We start from the raw sequence: 19,278 nt of genomic DNA on the forward strand, positions 1-19,278 counted from the left end.
TATATTACATTAGAGAGAAGTCCCGTCATCATTTTCCCGTCTCATTCTTTTACACTAAACACAACAACAACATATCACATGTCACTAACAACACAAGCCACAACATGTGCAATTAATTTACGGGTGGCGTAGGCTACTTTTCATTGCTCACCACACATTTGCCTCCTTGGAGCATAATTAATTGCGGCCAGCACAAACTGACAACATTACGGGTAGACCATGTTGTTCCCTAGCGTCAGCACCGACCACCACCGAGCGAAACCGAAACACCGTGAGCCAACGCTGTTCTCCATTCTTACGCACGCACGCACGCACGCACGCACGCACGCACGCACGCACGCACGCACGCACGCACGCACGCACGCACGCACGCACGCACGCGCACACGCGCACACGCACACGCACACGCACACGCACACGCACACAGACACACACACACACACACACACGACTACTGAACGCTTTTGTGGGTCTTTGCGAAATCCCGAAGTGGAGTTTTGGTCATTGGAACGGTAATGCACGTCACCCGTTTGTGAAGTGGGTATTTTCAAACCCTGGAGTGGATTTAGGGGAGCGTCAGAGTGTTTGTGTTGGAGTGCCTCACTGCGGCTGCAGAGTTCATGTGCAACCTCTTGCATGCGTGGCTGCGATGTTTCGCGGGGGTCCAAAAGGGTCCGCAATGTTTCGCGAGGGTCCCAACACTCAGACAAAGGCCTATGTCCTGTCCTGTCGAACTAGACGTTATAAAATATAACGATTTACGAAAAATAACATTTAAAAAAAGGAATAGTGAAAACAGCCGATCTACAAGATCGGCTGTTTTCACTTATAAACAGGGCTTAAGTGGTAAATGGGTCACAATTTACTAAACGGAGCAAATTCATACACATAATTGACACATAAATAACGTTTAAATAATTAAGTTTGGGTCCCGGGAAGACACCAAATTTCTCCTTTCGGTATCGAACTAAAAATAACTAAAAAGACCACTGACTTAAAGGGATATTTTACTTTCAAAATCATTTTGGGTCATTTTATCGTCTACTCAGGCTTTTGTGTTTCACCCCGGACAGTTTTTAAGTTGCTTAACACGGTGCCAGAATTTTATTAAAACAGATTACGTTGGGTGCCAGAAATCTCACCGTTGCGCTGCACTGCACTGCGCTGTTTAAAGCTCTAGACTCACGACGAGCAATCCATGTAAACAATGCATGCGTGCACGGTGCACGATGGTCCTGGCTAACGCCTGGAACGATAACATCTCTCACGCGAGACACAATGGCGAAGTGATAACTTCAAACTCCATTTTAACCATGTTAGATTCATCAAAAACACCCGTCCTTGGTTCTGGTGACTGTCCTTCTGATACGTGAGGAGACCGTGTTTTTTTTTTTTTTTTATCCCGCGATTCCAATTTTCTAAGTGATCCTGGGCGCTACACCAGCCCTACACCAGCGCTACACCAGCCTCCCACAGCCTAGGGAGCCCAGGGCCGAGCTCATGCCTCCTTCAATGCATGAGAGCCAACTGACCTTCTTGTCACCTGACAGGGGGGAGTTTCCCCGGTTGGACGTAGCGCGTGGAAGGAACACGTTATTCCAACCAGTTCCCTTCCCCTCCATCAGGCGCCCCGGCTGTTGTGGGGAAGGCGGTATAGCGACCAGGATTTCTGCATGTTTTTGTGAGGGTATTAACTACCCTAGGAGACACGGGGAGAACATGCAAACTCCACACAGAGTAGGCCCTTTCACCAACCCCACCTAGGGCATGGGCGCTGATTACGCGGAGGAGAGGACACACCCCCAGCGCCCACAGCGTCCCCGGCAGAAATCGAACCCAGGACCTTCTAGCTTTGAGGCAACAGCGCTACCGACTGCGCCACCCGAGACAGTGTTTTTTCAATTACTTTTTTCATTTATAAAAAAAAAAGAATTGAAAAAAACTAAATACAACAAAAGATATGTATAAAATACAAGTAATCGAAATTCCCCCTCACGCATTAGGAGGGCAGCTTGAGTCACCAGAACCAAGAACGGGTGTTTTCGATTAATCTTGGTTAAAATGGAGTTTGAAGTTACAATGGGTTTGTATAGGAAGGGGGCGTGTCTGATAAAATGAATATCAAATATCTAAATACTGACTCGAGTAACTTCAAAACTGTCTGGGGGCTCTCAAAAGCCTGAGTAGACGATAAAATGACCCACAATTAGTTTGAAAGGGAAATATCCCTTTAACTCTTTCACTTCCAGAGTATATACTACTAAATAAGGCCCAGACTGACTACTGACTACCTTTTCAAGTAGTCACAGAATATTTATCTCCAGTATGATCGATTCCCTGATGGTTGCTCATCACGGAGGGTTTCACTGTGCTTCCGCAAAAAAAATAACATTTCATCGCAACCTCCTGTTCACTTGTTATCCGTTAAAAATATCATGTCTTGCCAAAAATACATAGTAAAACACAGGAGCCGAGATGCAGGTTATTTCCCAAATAAATTAACCAGGAAGTGAATGGAGCAGTAAATCTTCGGATCACGTTATCTCCTGGTTCTGTGAGAAAGAAAAAAATACAGAAAAGAAACTTTTCCTTTCTCGTCCATGGATTCTTAGCAGAATCGGACAGGCAAAGAGGTAGTTGTGGTGTGATTGTGTTAGTGGTAGAAAGACTACAGAGTCGACGTGTGATGATGTCAGCGGTGTGCGACCGAGCGGGAACCGACACAGTAGCAGAGTGACAGACAGCGTCACATGTGAGAAACACCTTATTAAGTACAGTTGGACTCACGTGCACGTTGTTAATTAACATGACAATAGTCCAGGGGCCAACACTGATATATGATGTCTTCCTACATGTCTTCTCGTTTATATTTTGGTATGATACAACTTCACTCTTGAAACAAACCTTACCCCATATGAAACCGTGATGTGTGGGAATTAGGGATGTCTGATATTATTGACCGATATTAGCATAACAATGTAATATCGGAAAATATCTGTATCACTTAATTTTCTTTAAAATAAAAAGGCCAACATCTAATCTAAGATTAGTGGGACTCATTCAAATGACCATCAGTGAGTTCCGGGACTCACCTAACAACATCACTGTATTATATTAGATTTGTTAGATATTATATTGATATTATACATATTTTATTTTATTAGATATGTGATGATGTTACCTGACAATTAGTTGACTTTTGGTGAAAAAGCATATATCGGTATCAGTTGATATCGGTATCGGAAATTAGGAGTTGGACAATATCAGAATATGGGGTATCGGCAAAAAAGTCAATGTCGGACATCCCTAGTGGAATCATTGATATGACTACAATACGTATTGGAAACTAATGTTCTTATAAACAGTTGTTTCTAATGTACTTCTCAGTTAGATATTTAAAAAAGTGTAAAACACATACAAGGAGATGCAACTGTGACCTACTGGCAATGTGCACAAGAAATGTGTTGCTGATCGGCCCAACGGTTTGTGAGATTAGCTCAGACAAACTGCTACAAGCTGTAGTTTTAAGTTATTGCTAAATAAGCATACTAATAATCTAGGTAAATCTGACTTCGCTTAAAATGGCTATATCTCAATTAGTTGAGACCTCAGTGCCGTCAACTGGTCCTCAGTGAGCATGAGGTCCAGACTTGGACCCTAAGGTCCCTATTATGTAATAGCCAATGCATTGTGATCTTGTAGATCAGCTATTTCCACTGAATGTTCACCCCATAATAGGGCCTTTAGGGTTTATGTGCAATGGCAGGGGAACAATGTGTTGTGTTGTTGTGCGTTGTGAGCTTGTAGATCACCTATTTTAATATACTGTATGTAGTGTACACCGAAAACAGGAGGGGGCCTAGTATAGAGTCCTGGGGACTCCGGGCGGTCAACTAAGTATGTTACCACTTAAACCCTTTATACTTAGTAGACAGAGTTCCCTAGGAGTATATGGTACAGCATACATCTATTAAAATCAACCTTCAATCCATATTGTTTTGTTTTAAGGACTTCAGGTGATCGGGTCTCCTCAGCCAGTGATGGCCAAAGTGGGAGATGATGTCATCCTTCCTTGTCACATTGAACCTCCTGTCAACGTGAAGAGTGGAAGGATGGAGTGGACCAGACCTGACCTGAACCCTAAGTTTGTGCATCTCCTCCAAGATGGACGTGACACGGCTGAAGAACTGAACCCGTCGTACAAACAGAGGACGTTCCTGTTGGATGATGAGTTGTCTCATGGTAACATCTCACTGAAGCTGTCCAGGGTGAAGTTCTCAGATGAGGGGACATACATGTGTTCTGTTCCAATCCTGGGCAACAGTTTGATTCAGCTTCTTGTTGGTAAGATTTATTGTTCAAAACATGGATGGAAAAACATAATTAACCTTTATAGCATGACTTATATTTCTCAGGTCAGGTTAGTTAGAGAGTTGTTGACCATGATGAGTAGTGTAGACTGGGTAGGCTGAAGACATAAGAACAACTGGAGGTGCAACATGCAAGGTCAGAATTTTTGAGGAAAATGGAAATGTATTATAATGAGCAATGTAACTACTTTTTTTTTTAAATGTGTCTGTTTTTGTAACGAGCCAAACATTGCTGGCTGACTGACTGACTAGCTTGATTGATAATCTCTTTATTTGTGTTTTGCAGGGTCTGTGTCTCAGCCAGTGATCTCTTTAACTGGAATAAAAGGTGATCTCTTATCTTGGAAATGTGAATCTGGGTGCTGGTATCCGGAACCTCAGGTCTCTTGGTTGGACAGTGATGGAAACAACATCAATGCTGGATCCTCAGTGACAGAGAAACCTTCAGATCACTGTTATGTTGTCCAGAGGACTGTGACAGTGGCTCAAACAAAGCATGTGACCTGTAGAGTTCACCTACCACACATCAACCACACTGTTGAGATACACAGTGTCAAAGCAGGTAATGAACATTTCCTTCACTCTTTAATACCTTCCTTGTTCAATGTTTTCTCTAATAATGGGATGAGGATGGGGTTAGGGCTGTGAACGAGGAGGTGAAACTAGACAAAGCTAGAGGAGGTGAAACTAGACAAAGCTAGAGACATCTATAGAGCAGAACCTCAGAACTGGTGGGGGGGGGGGGGGGGTCAGGAAAATTACTGGGTATGGTTCAGCTATTGCTGCCGTGACAGGGAACAGTGAGAAGGCCAATGGCATGAATTTATTCTTCAATCGGCTTGATGGAAGGGCGGCTCGTGCCGTGACAAACATCTGGGACCAGTCTCTAGGGGCCCGATCCTATTGCCTGCAGGACCAGTAACTGCCCCTCTGGTCCTCACCGTTTACCAGGTGGGACGTCAGCTCCCACAGACCAACACCAGGAAAGCAGCGGGACCGGCCCGGCAACATCAGCTCCCAGGTGCTGAGGGAATGTGCTGAGCAGCTTACTGTTCCATTCAGGGATCTCTTCACCTGAGGCTACGGAAGATGCCTTAGCTGTGGAACACTTCCTGCATTGTCCCGAAAAGCCGTCCCTCAGTCCCTAATGACTACTGGCTAGTCACCCTAACATCACAGGTCCTTCAGCATTTGAGACCCTTAGTGAGTGACCACATTGACCCCTTCCAGTTCACATACCAGGCTAACTGGGGGGTAAAGGATGCAATCATCTACCTGCTGAACAGGACCTACACTCACCTCAACACTTCATCAAGGACAACAACACTGTCAGGATCATGTTCTTTGACTTCAACACCATCGAGTCACATCTGCTGGTGGAGACGCTTGCAGCGATGCAGGTGGACCACAGCATGGTGGCTTGGATCACTGACTACCTCACAGACTAGACAACAGCATGTGAGACTGCAGGGATGCAGGTCAGACATGCTGGTGTGCAATACGGGTGCCCCCCAGATAACTGTGCTGTCACCCCTCCTGTTCACTGCCTATAGCTCAGACTTGCGCTACAACTCATGAGTCATGCCACCTCCAGAAGTTCTCAGTCAGCTGCATCACACATGTGAGCATGACGAGGTAGTGAGGGACTTTGTGAGGTGGAGTGAGGTCAACAATGTATTGGACTGGACTGATAACTCTGCTGCCTCTACAGTAAGGACATGTAGCATGTAAGACCAGGCAGGAATCAAACCTGTGATCTTTGGATCACAAGACAGTGGATGGAACCATTTTAACACAGCTGTTGATTTGATTTATTTAATTGTATAATGTTGACAACAGTTGTGTTATGACCAGTGTTGGAAAGTAACTAAAGTAATTATGTAACTTAAAGTAATATTATTACTTTTTCCCAGTAACTAGTAACGTAACTAATTACTTTCATGTTTTGAGTAATAATATTACCTTGACTTTTTTTCAAAAAGTAATTTATTACTTTTTTTCACGAGCCTTGGTGGTACGCTGGGTTTGAGTGTGTTTATTTGATCCTGTGTTGTTTTTGGTCCATTGATATAATGGTAGACTGGTTGGGATCGAGTTGCTATGCAGGCTGCTTGCTGATCCGGTCTAGAGCGGATACGGAAACGTTGCGCACTTGTCTATGTGTGAATTATCAGCTGCGCAAGGGCGGGCCTTAAACCGGATCAAACATTGTTGCCATGTCTGCTTATTATAAGCGACTTGTTAACCGATGAAGACGCGCCGTAAGCTTGTAGGTCGGCTATTTTCAATATATATATATATATATATATATATATATATATATATATATATATATATATATATATATATATATTATGAAGAGGTTGTTGTTTAACTGGTTGCTGTCAGATAAAAGGTTTTTGAGAGGCTGGCTGTAAGTGGGTCCACCAACATATTGTCCAATGCCCACTTAACTGTAGGCCTAGTACATAGGCCTAGCTGTAGGCTGTTAGCACACTTTTGACTTTCTTTGAAATTTTCAGCAGTCATACAGAATGATTTTTTACTTGCATTTGCTCTTACATTCAGTCAGAAACCCACGATGATATGTGTTGCTATGGGAGCCTTTTTATTTTTGTATTTTATTAGAATACATTTTCTGTAGAGGTTTTGTTGTTTAACTGGTTGCTGCTGTATGCACACACTTTTGATTTGATTATTTTCAGTTTGAATGTGTTTTGTGTCCTGAGATCCTGACTGAGTCCTCTTGATGCTTTCAGTTTTTATGGACAGTCAGTCATATAGAAATGTTAGTTTTTCTATATTTTTGGAATTGAAATGCACTGGCACATGTAGCCTTATTGGCCTAGCACTGTTTGGAGCTTTAATAAACAACAGAAGTTGTTCAAAGATTGTGTCTCATGATGAGTCATTATCTGTTTGAGCCCAGGTGTTTGGCAAAAAAGGCAAAAAATACATTAAATACATTTAAAATACTTCCAATAAAGTCCTTGCGGTCTTGTTTCCATTGAGGTCCTTAGTATTCAATTAATAGTCAAATGGTTTTCAGTTAGTCTGTAAGTTATGAATTCATACACAGTAAAAGTGTTAGTGTTAATATAATTCAAATGAGTGTACAAATGGAACCAAATGGACCCGTCATGTGTACAGAACACTTTTCAGAGTTAAATCAACAATGAGGATTTTACAATGTAGGCTGCAGAAAAGAGGGGGAAAAAACTGCTAATGTTGAAAATGCAAAGTCAGACTTTTGAGGAGAAAGGATGCAATTACTGGGGGCGAGAAAAAAAAAGTAACTTAAGTAACTAATTACTTTTGGCAGGGAGTAATAAGTAAAGTAACTACATTACTTTTTAAACAAGTAATATGTAATAAGTAACATATTACTGTGTTTTAGTAACTTTTCCAACACTGGTTATGACTCACTATGTTTCAGAGAGTGTGAGTCTCACCACAGGAGTGATTGCAGGGATTGTGCTCACAGTGATCATCATTGTGGTGACAGCAATACTGGGATTTTTCTACTGGAAAAAGCAGAAGCAAACTAGTAAGTATTGAACTGATTTGTTTTTTTTAAATCTACATGTTTTGTGTTATCCTTTTAGCATAACATTTGACTGTACTGTAATGTTAACATAAATCTCTTAAATAAAATAGTCAATCAATCAATCAATCCCATTACAGAGCCATCAAGATCCATTGAGATGAACATGAGACCAATATCAGGAGAGGAAGAACCACTGAATGATGACAGCGTTCCTAGTCCAAAACCACGAGAATGGCGCCCAGTCAGTAAAAGATGGAGGCCACAGTTAGAGAAGCTTATAAACGCTGATGACTGTAGCGTTAGCAAAGTCGGGAGTCTTGTGTTTGGTAAAGACAAGGAATTCTGCATCGCAAAGGGAAGTGGTGGAGATGAAGTCTTCTTGGGTTTAAGGGATGATGGCACTGAAGTTGCAGTGAAGAGAACGACAAAATGCAACGATGCTGAGGAAGTGCTGAAGAAAGAACAAGACTTGTTACGTCTTCCAGACCTTGATGATCCTTCGATTGTACGATATGTGGACTTTATAGAGGATGAGAACTTTGTTTACCTTGTTCTACAGTTATGTGAATACAACCTGGCAGAATATATCACTAAACACAACCTTTGTGAATTGAGGAGAAAACAGCTAGCAAAGCAGGTTCTCAAGAGTTTAAGTATTCTTCATTGTCATAATCCTACAATTCTCCACCGGGATATCAAACCCCAGAATGTCTTGATTGGTAAGCGATGGGGGAAAAAAATAAATCATTTTGTCTGGAATTTATTTTGCTCAATCCCAAACCCTTAAGTTATATCGATCTTCCCACTTTGCCTTGCAGATATTCGAGGCAAGGCAAAATTTGCTGATTTTGGAATAAGCCGACTATTACCTGAAGGACAAACAACGCTAGTCACAAGCGCTTCAGGAACGAGATGCTGGAGGGCAAAGGAAACTTTGGATGCAGACCGTGATATCCCATATAAAAGAAGCACTGATATCCAGGTTGTTCTTTTTTATTCTGCGTGAGAACAATTTAATTAATGACAACAGCATACAAATGTTCTTACTCATTCTCATGCTCATTCTTAAGGTGGCTGGGATGTTGATATATTACATCCTTTCTGGAGGCGAGCATCCATTTGGCAAAGGCCCTAGATGTGATGTCAACATTCTGGATGGAAACTACAATCTAAGCCATGTTCAGGATGTGGTTGCCAAGGATCTCATTGAGTGGATGATCAATGAAGACCCAAACAAAAGACCTACAACTCTGGAATGCTTGGTTCATCCCTTCTTTTGGTCAAACGAGAGGTAAGATAGAACAAACATTTTACATTGCACATATTATTCAGCTCATCAGTTTGATGCAATAGTAAGGTACATGTTTTAGCCTAATGCTTTCAAAATGATTACTATTAATTTCCCAGGAAAGTAGACTACTTGAGAAGGATTGGAAATCTAAAGGAGGTTGAGAACTGTCAAAATGCTGACAAGGACCTCATCAGGAAGTTAGACCAGTATGCTGAGCAGGTGCAGTTCAACACGTGGAAAGACAATGTGAGTAAACGTTTTCTAATAGAGTGATAACCATTGCATTTTGAGCTTTTGATCATTTCTGTTTTATTTCTTCTGCCTTTCATTTCTCTTTAAGACCCTATTTAATGCCTTTAAGTAACGTTTTGTATACAATTTTCAAAGTAGGCATTTACTGTAGCAGTCACTCTTTATCCAGAGTGACTTACAATAAACAGGGTAAACACATACATATAATGCAGAGAGACAGTGTAGTGTCTCAGTAAAGCAGAATCACAGGTAGGCTAATCAATGAACCTAGCAACTGTCTAAACAACACGCTATCAAAATAACAATCTGTACATTGAAACTGTAGGATACCAGGTAAACAATAGTCTTAGCATCTGCTTAAATCTAAATAACATTTTAACCTTGCATATGAAATGGTGTACACTTGCTTTGCCAAGTTTAAAACCTAATTTCATGCTCACATTCATACTTATGTTCCGAAGTGAATTAAATCCTTAAGTTGTATGTTTTTCCAGTTCCCACAGGAGTTGGTCCAGATGATGGATGATGAGAAGTCCTACCCTGAGAACTCATTTGGACTGCTGCGCTTCATACACGATCTCCATCAGCACTAGTAAGTAGAATTACGTTTAATAACACCTCAAAGAGCAGTCACACTATATACATAAGTCATGTGCATGTGCGTGTGCGCGTGTGCGTGTGACATTGACTTAATATTAACCCTTGTTTTATTTCTAAAGACTACAAACTATTGCACTTAACTCATTCAGTCCCACTGTGACAGAATTATTTCTGGCTGTGTTTGCCCAGTGCCAGAGATTTTTTGATTTTTCTTAGATAGGAGTCGAGATACAGGATTTTTAAGTAATAAGTTAACCAAGAAGTGAACGGAGCAGCGAATCTTCGGATCAAATTATCTTGGGTTCTGGACGTTCTCCCCCCCCCCCCCCCCCCCCCATTTGGCACAGAATGAGCTAATAGAAGTGTATCAGTTACATGGCCTGGGGGGGGCGGCCCTACAAATGGAGCCGAATGGACTGTTGTGGACTGGTCTGGTTCCTCGTTGTAGAGCACAGTGTCCACCGTAGGGCACTCCCTACCCTCCTTCAAAACCGCCATAAAATAGCACCTCTCTGTTCCTAGAAAAGTCTTCTAAGCTTGACACCAGAATTGCCCGCCCCCCAATGTCTTCTGTACATACATTTGTATTGTTCCTAGTGTTGATGATTTCTTGTATGTTATTGTATGTCTTTCCATGAGTTGTGTTCCTTGTGTCAATGCTCGCCTTCAGTGATCACTGCTTTGTGTTCACAGCGCTGAAGATGTAGCAGGTATTGACCTGATGGAGATGTTTCCTGATCTGTTTGGAGGAGTTTACAAGTTTGCCAAAGAACAAGACTGGAACTCAAGGCCCTCCCTGAAGGACATGTTTACAACACCAGATGCTGTAAAGTCCCCAAACCCTGAGACAAAGACCAGTCTCAGTCTACCAGTCCAGGAATCAGGACTCAACGACTCACAGTGACGTGTCCAATAGACTCATATCTGTGACTCATGATCCATGAGTCCAATATACTCATAACTGTGACTCATGATCCATGAGTCCAATATACTCATAACTGTGACTCATGATCCAAGAGTCCAATAGAATCATAACTGTGATTATTGATCCATGAGTCCAATAGACTCATAACTGTGACTCATGATTGATGAGTCCAATAGACTCATAACTGTGACACATGATTGATGAGTCCAATAGACTCATAACTGTGATTATTGATCCATGAGTCCAATAGACTCATAACTGTGACTCATGATTCATGAGTTCAATAGACTCATACCTGTGACACATGATTGATGAGTCCAATAGACTCATAACTGTACATAACTGTAATCCCACTGCAGTCTATCTGATGTCTGTGAGTGAGAGCAGTGGTGCACAGTAACTAAGTTTATTACACGGCTTGGTGTAATACTTGATTCTGATTGGTCAATCACCAAATTCACCGTTCTGTTATTTTTTAATATTGTCCGCTGAACTCAATAACAGACCACTGTCAAATCAAAGACTCAGAACACCTGCTCATATCAATCTGTCTAATCAAAGACTCAGAGCACCTGTTCATATCAATCTGTCTAATCAAAGACTCAGAGCACCTGCTCATATCAATCTGCGCTGCCTGATTTTGTGTCCACTTTTACTTATATCTCTGGGGTGATTTTAAAGTCTACTCTGGCTTTTGTGTTTCACCCTACACAGTTTAAGTTGCTTGATTCAGTATTTAGATATTTGATATTCATTTCAGTCACGTCCCCTTCCTACATAAACCCATTTTTATACTTCAAACTCCATTTTAACCATGTTAGATTCATTGAAAACACACATAATTGGTTCTGGTGACTCATATTGTCCTTCTAATACGTGAGGGCCGTGTTTATTGTTTTTAATTTTCAATTTTTTTCCAGGGTTTTGTTCAGGGTGATAAAGACCTAATCACACTGTCAGGGTTAATTTCTCAATAATGACCTGCTCCCCATTGATTATCCCTTGCTTCATTAATGCTTGTTAATAGGATAGTTTGTTTCAAGTGCTACCATGTGGGGTTTACATTGATACTGTGTGATACTTTTACATTTATATAATGGGATATTTTTACTGTGGGATACTTTTACATTTATATAATGGGATATTTTTTACATTCATACTGTGGGATACTTTTACATTTATATAATGGGATATTTTTTACATTCATACTGTGGGATACTTTTACATTTATATAATGGGATATTTGTATATTGATAAAATGGGATATTTTTACATCGATATTGTGTTTACATTTATATAAAAGGGATATTTTATATTGATATTATGGGATTTTGTTTTTACATTGATATAATGGGATATTTTTACATTGAGATGATGGGATCTAAATGTATTGTCATTATACAGAGAATAAAGAAAATCTCAGCTTTAAAGTGCAGTGAAACAGGTCCCTGGTGACTATTCTCATGGCTGACCCCTGAACTGTGTTTGTGGCACGTTTAATGTGGATTGAAGCAACAGTGTGTCTGTATATATATTGCTATGGCAGACCCCTGAACAGTGTGTGTGCCAACTAAAGGTGCAGATAATAGCTGATGTAATCTCTCAAGAACAGATTCTGCTCTGCGTTTGAATCTGTCGGGCCCACTTGACCTACAAGTGGGCGTGCCTTCAGATCAGGAAGCATGCCGCGCTTTACCCAATCAAATATAGTGGGCGGGATTTACTGTCTGTGCTCTGCTTCCCACTAGAAACAAACAGAAACTCATTTAACAATAGCGTCCTCGGAGCAGACAACCACGGAAAGATATTCACATTTTAACTTGCTCTTTCATCATAGAAACAAGTGGGCTCATAACCAAAACGATCCATGTTCTCTGGGAAAAGTGGTGTTAGTGTTCCGTGTAGAAATATTGTTAGTGGGAATGAAAACATAGTCGCACCATCGGGTGAAAGGCTGAAGGCAGACCAAAACCCTGGTTTCCTTGCGCACGCGTCCTTATACCCTATAACAGAGCCAAGTGAGAGAGTAAAAAACAGCAGAGGGCGCTGTTTTTCCTTTTCATTTGTCGATGGGTTCCCAGATTGTAGCTGATGTAATCTAGTTGTTTTTGGGAAGTACAGTGTACTTTGTGTGATTAGTTCCCTCACAAAAGGAAATTTGTGATAGGATTCACTGTGCTGCTCTGCGTTTACTTTACTTGTATTATTATAGTATTGTAGAGGCTGTATTTAAACTATGCTGAACAATGTGAGTCTTGTGATTCATAGACTATGAAAACACATTATGTAGTTTACAATTCAACGCTGGTTCCACCACCAGCCACCAGGTGGAGCCAATGACTAACTTGTTAGTACAGTATGTATGTTGTTGCTGTCTGGCAGAAACCTCTGATCTCCATACTTAACTTTATTAGTGTGGTTGCCCGAATGGGCAACCAGACTATTGTTTTACAGAAACTTTATTCTAGATAAACAATTTTTTCAACCGCATCTCCTCCCACAGTTTATTTTTCCCAATTTAGTGCCATATGTCAAAATGACCGGCCTCACCGGGAATCGTCTGCTTGTATTTTGTTAAGAGATTGGTTGCATAGTTTTATTGATATTGATTTATTAGTGCATTAAATGTCCCCATCCACTTTAATGGAAAAGTGAAAAAACTAAAATTCAAGTATTTTTTTCTCAGAAACCGTAAGAGCTAGAGTTACCAGATTTGGAGGGGAGGTTTATAATTTAGTCCGAAATTATTTAAATAAATAATCAAACCATTCGGCCTCATGGTGGCGCTATAACAGCCCACTTTACGTTTTTGGCCTATAACTTTTGAACCGTAGGTCCTAGAATAAAAATCTTTTTCCCCCTAGATTCCTTGGGTCATGACGCAACTCACGCCCATTTGCGTCAGGATAGATTTTCCGCCATTTTGAATTTTCTTCAAAACACACTTTTAGCTCCTCCTCCCACATATTTTCTCCAAATTTCACAAAAATCGGTACACATTATCTCTGGACCCATGCGATAATCTGGAGCGAAACAGAATTTTGATAGTCCATACCGTTCGTCCGTAAATGGCTTCCAAAGTTAGCGGAAGGGGCCCGTTTTACAAAAAAGGCCACAAATCACTAACGAAACGTCCAGTCAATCCCAAATTTGAGTCACATGTCGAGGGTGGTTTACTCAACGAATCCCCAAAAGTATTTCCACTTTGACCCATAGGGGGCGCCACAAATGCACAAAACGTAACCGTTTGATGCAAAAATATGATTTTTGGGGGATCAATCCTCTCAAAATGAAATAAAAGTGATATCAGGAGTGACGTGACAATATGATTGGCCCGTTACATTTGTGGGAGGGGCCTATTTCCTAAAATCAAAACGGCATGTATCACGAAGGCAGGATCCGATTGACACCCGATTCGAATGGCACGTCACGCGGCCTCCGACGGTATTCCTCCCAGCTTATTCCCCGAGTCCCGGCGGCAGCGACCCGCGACTCGCGTCGGCGCAACCACACTTTGCAATTGCCCTGAATTGCGACGCGTCTAGTTAGTGTGGTTGCCCTAACAGGGCAACCAGACTATAGTACTGGATGGTCTTTATTAATCTTCCGGATAAACAATACTTCAAACTGCTATTTCTCCCACAGTTTTTATCCCCCAATGTTGTGCCATATCTCAGAATGACCGTCTTGACCTGGAATCGTGCGCTTGTATTTTGCTAAGAGATTGGTTAAATAGTTTAATTGATATTGATTTATTAGTTCATTAAATTTCCCCATACGCTTTAATGTAAAAGTGAAAAAACTCAAATTCAAGTATTTTTTTCTCAGAAACCGTAAGAGCTAGAGTTACCAGATTTGGAGGGGAGGTTCATAATTTAGTCCAAAATTATTGAAAAAATAATTACACCAATCGGCCACATGGTGGCGCTATAACAGCCCCCTTTACGTTTTGGCCTATAACTCTTGAACCGTAGGTCGTAAAATCAAAATTTCTTTTCACCTGGATTCCTTGGGTCACGACGCATCTCCCCATATAGGCCACGCCCATTTGCGTCTGGATAGATTTTTTGATATTGATTTATTAGTGCATTAAATTTCCCCATCCACTTTAATGGGAATTGCAAAAACTCCCATTCAAGTATTTTTTTCTCGGAAACCATAAGGGCTACAGTTACATGACTTGGAGGTGAGGTTAATAGTTTATTGCAAAATTATTTAAAAAAAAATCACACCAGTCGGCCACATGGTGGCGCTATAACAGCCCACTTTACCTTTTGGCCTATAACTCTTGAACCGTAGGTCGTAAAATCAAAATTTATTTTTCCCTAGATTCCTTGGGTCATGACGCAACTCCCCATGTACGCCACGCCCATTTCCGTCTGGATAGATTTTCCGCCATTTTGAATTTTCTTCAAAACACACTTTTAGCTCCTCCTCCCACATATTTTGTCCAAATTTCACAAAAACCGGTACACATGATCTCTGGACCCATGCGATAAACGTCTCCAAGCTGAATTTTGATAGTCCTTACGGTTCGTCCTTAAATGGCTTCCAAAGTTAGCGGGAGGGGCCCGTTTTACAAAAAAGGCCAAAAATCACAAACGAAACCTCCAGTCAATCCCAAATTTGAATCACATGTCAAGGGTCGTTTACTCAACGGATCCCCAAAAGCATTTCCACTTTGATCCATAGGGGGGCGCCACAAATGCGCAAAATGTAACCGTTTAATGCAAAAACATTATTTCGGGGTGGATCGATCCTCTCAAAATGAAACGCAAGTGATCTCATGAGAGACATGACAATGTAATTGGCGCAGCCTCCGACAGTATTCCTCCCAGCGTATTCCTCGAGTCCCGGCGGCCGCAGCCCACGACCGGCGTCGGCGCAACCACACTTTGCAATTGCCCTGAATTGCGACGCGTCTAGTTAGTGTGGTTGCCCTAACAGGGCAACCAGACTATTGTTCTTGATGAACTTTATTATTATTCTATATAAACAATATTTCAAACTGCTACTCCTCCCACAGTTTTTATCCCCCAATGTTGTGCCATATCTCAAAATGACCGTCTTGACCTGGAATCGTGCGCTTGTATTTTGCTAAGAGATTGGTTAAATAGTTTAATTGATATTGATTTATTAGTGCATTAAATTTCCCCATCCGCTTTAATGTAAAAGTGAAAAAACTCAAATTCAAGTATTTTTTTCTCAAAAACCGTAAGAGCTAGAGTTACCAGATTTGGAGAGGAGGTTCATGATTTAGTCCGAAATTATTGAAAAAATAATTACACTAATCGGCCACATGGTGGCGCTAAAACAGCGCCCTTTACGTTTTGGCCTTTAACTCTTGAACCGTAGGTCGTAAAATCAAAATGTCTTTTTCCCTGGATTCCTTGGGTCACTACGCATCTCCCCATATAGGCCACGCCCATTTGCGTCAGGATAGATTTTCCGCCATTTTTAATTTTCTTCAAAACACACTTTTAGCTCATTTTCCCACATATTTTGTCAAAATTTCACAAAAATCGGTACACATGATCTCTGGGCCCATGCGATAAACATATCCAAACGGCATTTTGATAGTCCTTACCGTTCGTCCGTAATTGGCTTCCAAAGTTAGTGGGAGGGGCTCGTTTTACCAAAAATGCCAGAAATCACGAACGAAACGTACAATTGATCCCAAATTTGAATCATAGGTCGAGGGTGGTTTACTCAACGAATACCCAAAAGTATTTCCAATTTGATCCATAGGGGGCGCCACAAATGCGCAAAACGTAACCGTTCGATGCTAAAACATGATTTTTGGGGGGATCAATCCTCTCAAAATGAAACGCAAGTGATCTCAGGAGTGACGTGACAATGTAATTGGCGCAGCCTACGACGGTATTCCTCCCGGCGTATTCCTCGCGTCCCGGCGGCGGCGACCCCGCGACCTGCGTCGGCGCAACCACACTTTGCAATTGCCCTGAATTGCGACAATTCTAGTTAGTGTGGTTGCCCGAATGGGCAACCAGACTATTGTTTTACAGAAACTTTATCTCTAGATAAACAATTTTTTCAACCGCATCTCCTCCCACAGTTTATTTTTCCCAATTTAGTGCCATATGTCAAAATGACCGGCCTCACCGGGAATCGTCTGCTTGTATTTTGTTAAGAGATTGGTTGCATAGTTTTATTGATATTGATTTATTAGTGCATTAAATGTCCCCATCCACTTTAATGGAAAAGTGAAAAAACTAAAATTCAAGTATTTTTTTGCTCTGAAACCGTAAGAGCTATAGTTACCAGATTTGGTGGGGAGGTTCATGATTTAGTCCGAAATTATTTTTTTAAAAAACATTACACCAGTCGGCCTCATGGTGGCGCTATAACAGCCCACTTTACGTTTTGGCCTATAACTCTTGAACCGTAGGTCGTAGAATAAAAATCTTTTTCCCCCTAGATTCCTTGGGTCATGACGCAACTCCCCATATAGGCCACGCCCATTTGCGTCAGGATAGATTTTCCGCCATTTTGAATTTTCTTCAAAACACACTTTTAGCTCCTCTTCCCACATATTTTCTCCAAATTTCACAAAAATCGGTACACATGATCTCTGGACCCATGCGATAATCTGGAGTGAAACAGAATTTTGATAGTCCGTACCGTTCGTCCGTAAATGGCTTCCGAAGTTAGTAGGAGGGGCCCGTTTTACCAAAAAGCCCACAAATCACGAACGAAACGTCCGGTCAATCCCAAATTTAAATCACATGTCGAGGGTGGTTTACTCAACAAATCACCAAAAGCATTTCCACTTTAATCCATAGGGGGCGCCACAACTGCGCAAAACGTAACCGTTTGATGCAAAAACATGATTTTTGGGGGGATCACTCCTCTCAAAATGAAAAGCAGGTGATCTCAGGAGTTAGAGGACGATGTCATTGGCCCGCTACATTTGTGGGAGGGGCCTATTTATTTAGTGGGAGGGGCCTATTTCTTAAAATCAAAACGCCATGTATCATGAACGCAGGATCCAATCATCACCAAATTCGAATGGCACGTCGCGCGGCCTCCGACGGTATTCCTCCAAGCGTATTCCTCAAGTCCCGGCGGCGGCGACCTGCGACCGGCATCGGCGCAACCACACTTTGCAATTTCCCAGAATTGCGACGCGTCTAGTTAGTGTGGTTGCCCTAACAGGGCAACCAGACTATAGTACTTGATGAACTTTATTAATCTTCCGGATAAACAATACTTCAAACTGCATCTCCTCCCACAGTTTATTTTTCCCAATTTAGTGCCATATGTCAAAATGACCGGCCTCACCGGGAATCGTCTGCTTGTATTTTGTTAAGAGATTGGTTGCATAGTTTTATTGATATTGATTTATTAGTGCATTAAATGTCCCCATCCACTTTAATGGAAAAGTGAAAAAACTAAAATTCAAGTATTTTTTTGCTCTGAAACCGTAAGAGCTATAGTTACCAGATTTGGTGGGGAGGTTCATGATTTAGTCCGAAATTATTTTTTTAAAAAACATTACACCAGTCGGCCTCATGGTGGCGCTATAACAGCCCACTTTACGTTTTGGCCTATAACTCTTGAACCGTAGGTCGTAGAATAAAAATCTTTTTCCCCCTAGATTCCTTGGGTCATGACGCAACTCCCCATATAGGCCACGCCCATTTGCGTCAGGATAGATTTTCCGCCATTTTGAATTTTCTTCAAAACACACTTTTAGCTCCTCTTCCCACATATTTTCTCCAAATTTCACAAAAATCGGTACACATGATCTCTGGACCCATGCGATAATCTGGAGTGAAACAGAATTTTGATAGTCCGTACCGTTCGTCCGTAAATGGCTTCCGAAGTTAGTAGGAGGGGCCCGTTTTACCAAAAAGCCCACAAATCACGAACGAAACGTCCGGTCAATCCCAAATTTAAATCACATGTCGAGGGTGGTTTACTCAACAAATCACCAAAAGCATTTCCACTTTAATCCATAGGGGGCGCCACAACTGCGCAAAACGTAACCGTTTGATGCAAAAACATGATTTTTGGGGGGATCACTCCTCTCAAAATGAAAAGCAGGTGATCTCAGGAGTTAGAGGACGATGTCATTGGCCCGCTACATTTGTGGGAGGGGCCTATTTATTTAGTGGGAGGGGCCTATTTCTTAAAATCAAAACGCCATGTATCATGAACGCAGGATCCAATCATCACCAAATTCGAATGGCACGTCGCGCGGCCTCCGACGGTATTCCTCCAAGCGTATTCCTCAAGTCCCGGCGGCGGCGACCTGCGACCGGCATCGGCG

The 19,278-nt window shown here is 41.6% G+C and overlaps 2 long non-coding RNA genes across 2 annotated transcripts; both read left to right on the top strand.

Moving 5' to 3' along the window:
- The first annotated feature begins 4,844 nt into the window (after positions 1-4,844).
- Positions 4,845-8,310, top strand: LOC308101271. The gene is made up of 3 exons (XR_013934526.1): positions 4,845-4,932; positions 7,807-7,917; positions 8,055-8,310. It is a non-coding gene; the product is annotated as an uncharacterized lncRNA (long non-coding RNA).
- A 70-nt stretch (positions 8,311-8,380) lies between these two features.
- On the top strand, positions 8,381-9,114 carry LOC308101269. Its single transcript, XR_013934524.1, has 3 exons — positions 8,381-8,636; positions 8,736-8,899; positions 8,988-9,114. It is a non-coding gene; the product is annotated as an uncharacterized lncRNA (long non-coding RNA).
- The last annotated feature ends 10,164 nt before the right edge of the window (positions 9,115-19,278 follow it).

The sequence above is a fragment of the Gymnoscopelus braueri genome, assembly GCF_963280865.1.
Source record: "Gymnoscopelus braueri genome assembly, chromosome: 15".
NCBI lineage: Eukaryota > Metazoa > Chordata > Actinopteri > Myctophiformes > Myctophidae > Gymnoscopelus > Gymnoscopelus braueri.